Source organism: Ranitomeya variabilis, chromosome 5, assembly GCF_051348905.1.
Source record: "Ranitomeya variabilis isolate aRanVar5 chromosome 5, aRanVar5.hap1, whole genome shotgun sequence".
Lineage (NCBI taxonomy): Eukaryota > Metazoa > Chordata > Amphibia > Anura > Dendrobatidae > Ranitomeya > Ranitomeya variabilis.
In genome coordinates this window covers 235,654,141-235,660,781 of record NC_135236.1, presented here as the reverse complement: position 1 = coordinate 235,660,781, position 6,641 = coordinate 235,654,141, and positions in this window count along the sequence as shown.

Genomic DNA, 6,641 nt, shown 5'->3' with positions numbered 1-6,641 from the left:
GGCCGAGGGTCCACGCCCACCAAATCGGAGGCCGAGGGTCCCCGCCCACCAAATCGGAGGCCGAGGGGCCCCGCCCACCAAATCGGAGGCCGGGGGTCCCCGCCCACCAAATCGGAGGCTGAGGGACCCCGCCCACCACATCGGAGGCCGAGGGGCCCCGCCCACCAAATCGGAGGCCGAGGGTCCCCGCCCACCAAATCGGAGGCCGAGGGTCCCCGCCCACCAAATCGGAGGCCGAGGGTCCACACCAACCAAATCGGAGGCCGAGGGGCCCCGCCCACCAAATCGGAGGCCGACGGGCCCCACCAACCAAAGCGGAGGCCGAGGGTCCCCGCCCACCAAATCGGAGGCCGAGGGTCCCCGCCCACCAAATCGGAGGCCGAGGGTCCCCGCCCACCAAATCGGAGGCCGAGGAGCCCCGCCCACCAAATCGAAGGCCGAGGGGCCCCGCCCACCAAAGCGGAGGCCGAGGGTCCCCGCACACCAAATCGGAGGCAGAGGGACCCCGCCCACCAAATCGGAGGCCGAGGGACCTTGCCCACCAAAGCGGAGGCCGAGGGTCCCCTCCCACCAAATCGGAGGCCGAGGGTCCCCGCCCACCAAATCAGAGGCCGAAGGTCCCCGCCCACCAAATCGGAGGCCGAGAGTCCCCGCCCACCAAATCGGAGGCCGAGGGGCCCCACCAACCAAATCGGAGGCCGAGGGGCCCCTCAAACCAAATCGGAGGCCGAGGAGCCCCGCCCACCAAATCGAAAGCTGAGCGGCCCCGCCCACCAAAGCGGAGGCTGAGGGGCCCGGCCCCGCCCACCAAAGCAGAGGCCGAGGGGCCCCGCCCACCACATCGGAGGCCGAGGGTCCCCGCCCACCAAAGCGGAGGCCGAGGGGCCCCGCCCACCAAATCAGAGGCCGAGGGTCCCCGCCCACCAAATCGGAGGCCGAGGGTCCCCGCCCACCAAATCGGAGGCCGAGGGTCCACGCCAACCAAATCAGAGGCCGAGGGTCCCCGCCCACCAAATCGGAGGCCGAGGGTCCCTGGCCACCAAATCGGAGGCCGAGGGTCCCCGCCAACCAAATCGGAGGCCGAGGGGCCCCACCAACCAAATCGGAGGCCGAGGAGCCCCGCCCACCAAATCGGAGGCCAAGGGGCCCCGCCCACCAAATCGGAGGCCGAGGGGCCCCACCAACCAAATCGGAGGCCGAGGAGCCCCGCCCACCAAATCGGAGGCCGAGCGGCCCCGCCCACCAAAGTTTTGGCAGAGGGACCTCGCCCACCAAAGCGGAGGCCGAGGGGCCCCGCCCACCAAAGCAGAGGCTGAGGGGCCCCGCCAACCAAATCAGAGGCCGAGGAGCCCCGCCCACCAAATCGGAGGTGGAGCGGCCCCGCCCACCAAAGTTTTGGCAGAGGGACCCCGCCCACCAAAGCGGAGGCCGAGGGGCCCCGCCCACTAAATCGGAGGCCGACGGCCCCACCCACCAAATCGGAGGCCGAGGGTCCCCGCCCACCAAATCGGAGGCCAAGGGTCCCCGCCCACCAAATCGGAGGCTGAGGGTCCCCACCAACCAAATCGGAGGCCGAGGAGCCCCGCCCACCACATCGAAGGCCGAGGGGCCCCGCCCACCAAAGCGGAGGCCGAGGGTCCCCGCACACTAAATCGGAGGCAGAGGGACCCCGCCCACCAAATCAGAGGCCGAGGGGCCCCGCCCTCCAAAGCGGAGGCCGAGGGTCCCCGCCCACCAAATCGGAGGCCGAGGGTCCACGCCAACCAAATCAGAGGCCGAGGGTCCCCGCCCACCAAATCGGAGGCCGAGGGTCCCCGCCCACCAAATCGGAGGCCGAGAGTCCCCGCCCCCCAAATCGGAGGCCGAGGGGCCCCGCCAACCAAATCGGAGGCCGAGGGGCCCCGCCAACCAAATCAGAGGCCGAGGAGCCCCGCCCACCACAGCGGAGGCTGAGGGGCCCAGCCCCGCCCACCAAAGCGGAGGCCGAGGGGCCCCGCCCACCAAATCGGAGGCCGAGGGGCCCCGCCAACCAAATCGGAGGCCGAAGAGCCCCGCCCACCAAATCGGAGGCCGAGGGGCCCCACCCACCAAATCGGAGGCTGAGGGGCCCGGCCCCGCCCACCAAAGCAGAGGCCGAGGGGCCCCGCCCACCAAATCGGAGGCCGAGGGGCCCCGCCAACCAAATCGGAGGCCGAAAAGCCCCGCCCACCAAATTGAAGGCCGAGCGGCCCCGCCCACCACAGCTGAGGCTGAGGGGCCTGGCCCCGCCCACCAAAGCGGAGGCCGAGGGGCCCCGCCCACCAAATCGGAGGCCGAGGGGCCCCGCCAACCAAATCGGAGGCCGAAGAGCCCCGCCCACCAAATCGGAGGCTGAGGGGCCCCACTCACCAAATTGGAGGCCGAGTGGCCCCGCCCACCAAATCGGAGGCCGAGGGTCCCCGCCCACCAAATCGGAGGCCGAGGGTCCCCGCCCACCAAATCGGAGGCCGAGGGTCCCCGCCCACCAAATCGGAGGCCGAGGAGCCCCGCCCACCAAATCGAAGGCCGAGGGGCCCCGCCCACCAAAGCGGAGGCCGAGGGTCCCCGCACACCAAATCGGAGGCAGAGGGACCCCGCCCACCAAATCGGAGGCCGAGGGACCTTGCCCACCAAAGCGGAGGCCGAGGGTCCCCTCCCACCAAATCGGAGGCCGAGGGTCCCCGCCCACCAAATCAGAGGCCGAAGGTCCCCGCCCACCAAATCGGAGGCCGAGAGTCCCCGCCCACCAAATCGGAGGCCGAGGGGCCCCACCAACCAAATCGGAGGCCGAGGGGCCCCTCAAACCAAATCGGAGGCCGAGGAGCCCCGCCCACCAAATCGAAAGCTGAGCGGCCCCGCCCACCAAAGCGGAGGCTGAGGGGCCCGGCCCCGCCCACCAAAGCAGAGGCCGAGGGGCCCCGCCCACCACATCGGAGGCCGAGGGTCCCCGCCCACCAAAGCGGAGGCCGAGGGGCCCGCCCACCAAATCAGAGGCCGAGGGTCCCCGCCCACCAAATCGGAGGCCGAGGGTCCCCGCCCACCAAATCGGAGGCCGAGGGTCCACGCCAACCAAATCAGAGGCCGAGGGTCCCCGCCCACCAAATCGGAGGCCGAGGGTCCCTGGCCACCAAATCGGAGGCCGAGGGTCCCCGCCAACCAAATCGGAGGCCGAGGGGCCCCACCAACCAAATCGGAGGCCGAGGAGCCCCGCCCACCAAATCGGAGGCCAAGGGGCCCCGCCCACCAAATCGGAGGCCGAGGGGCCCCACCAACCAAATCGGAGGCCGAGGAGCCCCGCCCACCAAATCGGAGGCCGAGCGGCCCCGCCCACCAAAGTTTTGGCAGAGGGACCTCGCCCACCAAAGCGGAGGCCGAGGGGCCCCGCCCACCAAAGCAGAGGCTGAGGGGCCCCGCCAACCAAATCAGAGGCCGAGGAGCCCCGCCCACCAAATCGGAGGTGGAGCGGCCCCGCCCACCAAAGTTTTGGCAGAGGGACCCCGCCCACCAAAGCGGAGGCCGAGGGGCCCCGCCCACTAAATCGGAGGCCGACGGCCCCACCCACCAAATCGGAGGCCGAGGGTCCCCGCCCACCAAATCGGAGGCCAAGGGTCCCCGCCCACCAAATCGGAGGCTGAGGGTCCCCACCAACCAAATCGGAGGCCGAGGAGCCCCGCCCACCACATCGAAGGCCGAGGGGCCCCGCCCACCAAAGCGGAGGCCGAGGGTCCCCGCACACTAAATCGGAGGCAGAGGGACCCCGCCCACCAAATCAGAGGCCGAGGGGCCCCGCCCTCCAAAGCAGAGGCCGAGGGTCCCCGCCCACCAAATCGGAGGCCGAGGGTCCACGCCAACCAAATCAGAGGCCGAGGGTCCCCGCCCACCAAATCGGAGGCCGAGGGTCCCCGCCCACCAAATCGGAGGCCGAGAGTCCCCGCCCCCCAAATCGGAGGCCGAGGGGCCCCGCCAACCAAATCGGAGGCCGAGGGGCCCCGCCAACCAAATCAGAGGCCGAGGAGCCCCGCCCACCACAGCGGAGGCTGAGGGGCCCAGCCCCGCCCACCAAAGCGGAGGCCGAGGGGCCCCGCCCACCAAATCGGAGGCCGAGGGGCCCCGCCAACCAAATCGGAGGCCGAAGAGCCCCGCCCACCAAATCGGAGGCTGAGGGGCCCCGCCCACCAAATCGGAGGCTGAGGGGCCCGGCCCCGCCCACCAAAGCAGAGGCCGAGGGGCCCCGCCCACCAAATCGGAGGCCGAGGGGCCCCGCCAACCAAATCGGAGGCCGAAAAGCCCCGCCCACCAAATTGAAGGCCGAGCGGCCCCGCCCACCACAGCTGAGGCTGAGGGGCCTGGCCCCGCCCACCAAAGCGGAGGCCGAGGGGCCCCGCCCACCAAATCGGAGGCCGAGGGGCCCCGCCAACCAAATCGGAGGCCGAAGAGCCCCGCCCACCAAATCGGAGGCTGAGGGGCCCCACTCACCAAATCGGAGGCCGAGTGGCCCCGCCCACCAAATCGGAGGCCGAGGGGCCCCGCCCACCAAAGCGGAGGCCGAGGGTCCCCGCCCACCAAATCGGAGGCCGAGGGTCCCCGCCCACCAAATCGGAGGCTGAGGGGCCCCGCCCACCAAATCAGAGGCCGAGGGGCCCCGCCCACCAAATCGGAGGCCGAGGGTCCCCGCCCACCAAATCGGAGGATAAGGTGCCCCGCCCACCAAATCGGAGGCCGAGGGGCCCCACCAACCAAATTGGAGGCTGAGGAGCCCCACCCACCAAATCGAAGGCCGAGCGGCCCCACCCACCAAAGCGGAGGGAGAGGGACCCCGCCCACCAAATCGGAGGCCGTGGGGCCCCGCCAACCAAAGCGGAGGCCGAGGTTCCCCGCCCACCAAATCGGAGGACGAGGGGCCCCACCAACCAAATCGGAGGCCGAGGAGCCCCGCCCACCAAAAGTAAGTGCGGCCCCAAAAGTAAGTGCGCCCCCGGGTGCAAAAGTAAGTGCGCCCCCGGGTGCAAAAGTAAGTGTGCCCCCGGGTGCAAAAGTAAGTGCCCCTCCGGCCCCGTGTGTGAAAAGTAAGTGCCCCCCGGCCCCGTGTGTGAAAAGTAAGTGCGCCCCCGGCCCCGTGTGCAAAAGTAAGTGCGCCCCGGCCCCGTGTGCAAAAGTAAGTGCCCCCCGGCCCCGTGTGTGAAAAGTAAGTGCCCCCCCGGCCCCGTGTGTGAAATGTAAGTGCGCCCCCGGCCCCGTGTGCAAAAGTAAGTGCGCCCCCGGCCCTGTGTGCAAAAGTAAGTGCGCCCCCGGCCCCATGTGCAAAAGTAAGTGCGCCCCCGGCCCCGTGTGCAAAAGTAAGTGCGCCCCCGGGCCCTTGTGCAAAAGTAAGTGCGCCCCCGGCCCCGTGTGCAAAAGTAAGTGCGCCCCCCAGTCCCGTGTGTGAAAAGTGCTCCTGTAAAGCTGGCAGCGCTGTTCAAGCACCATGTATTTCCTTCAGGAAATGCCCATCTAGTTTTTAGTTGTTTTCCTTAATGTAGAATTAACCTACAAGGAAAGAAAGGGTTTATTTTAATTCCAATATTTTTGTCCCATTGACTTGAAATGCCCATCTAGTTATTATTCTTCTCCGCGTTTTGCGCAATAAATGCGGCCCGAACCGCTCGGCGCAGAGACCCCGTTCAGGCGGCGTTTCAAAGGCCTCGGTGGGGACAGGTGTGCTATGACTTTTATAGTCGATCCGATATGTAGATTTTATTTAAATTGCATTTTAAAAAAAAAATTTCCCATGGGAAATAATGGCGAACTTTCCATTATCCCCAACTTGACCTTCCAAAGATGGCAGCTATGCAAATGTACGGTGTCCATTTTAGGACATGATCATTTATCAAAGTCAAACATCAGAATAAAGTGACTATGACACCCTCTCGTCCCATGTGTGAAAAGTAAGTGCCCCCCGGCCCCGTGTGTGAAAAGTAAGTGCCCCCCCGGCCCCGTGTGTGAAAAGTAAGTGCCCCCCCGGCCCCGTGTGTGAAAAGTAAGTGCGCCCCCGGCCCCGTGTGCAAAAGTAAGTGCGCCCCCGGCCCCGTGTGCAAAAGTAAGTGCCCCCCCCGGCCCCGTGTGTGAAAAGTAAGTGCCCCCCGGCCCCGTGTGTGAAATGTAAGTGCGCCCCCGGCCCCGTGTGCAAAAGTAAGTGTGCCCCGGCCCCGTGTGCAAAAGTAAGTGCGCCCCCGGCCCGTGTGCAAAAGTAAGTGCGCCCCCGGGCCCTTGTGCAAAAGTAAGTGCGCCCCTGGCCCCGTGTGCAAAAGTAAGTGCGCCCCCAGCCCCGTGTGCAAAAGTAAGTGCGCCCCCGGCCCCGTGTGCAAAAGTAAGTGCGCCCCCCAGTCCCGTGTGTGAAAAGTGCTCCTGTAAAGCTGGCAGCGCTGTTCAAGCACCATGTATTTCCTTCAGGAAATGCCCATCTAGTTTTTAGTTGTTTTCCTTAATGTAGAATTAACCTACAAGGAAAGAAAGGGTTTATTTTAATTCCAATATTTTTGTCCCATTGACTTGCATTGTTATCAGGTATCGGTATCGGCGAAATCCGATAGTTTTTGGATATCGGCCGATCCAATCCGATACCGATATTTCCGAATATCGGAAGG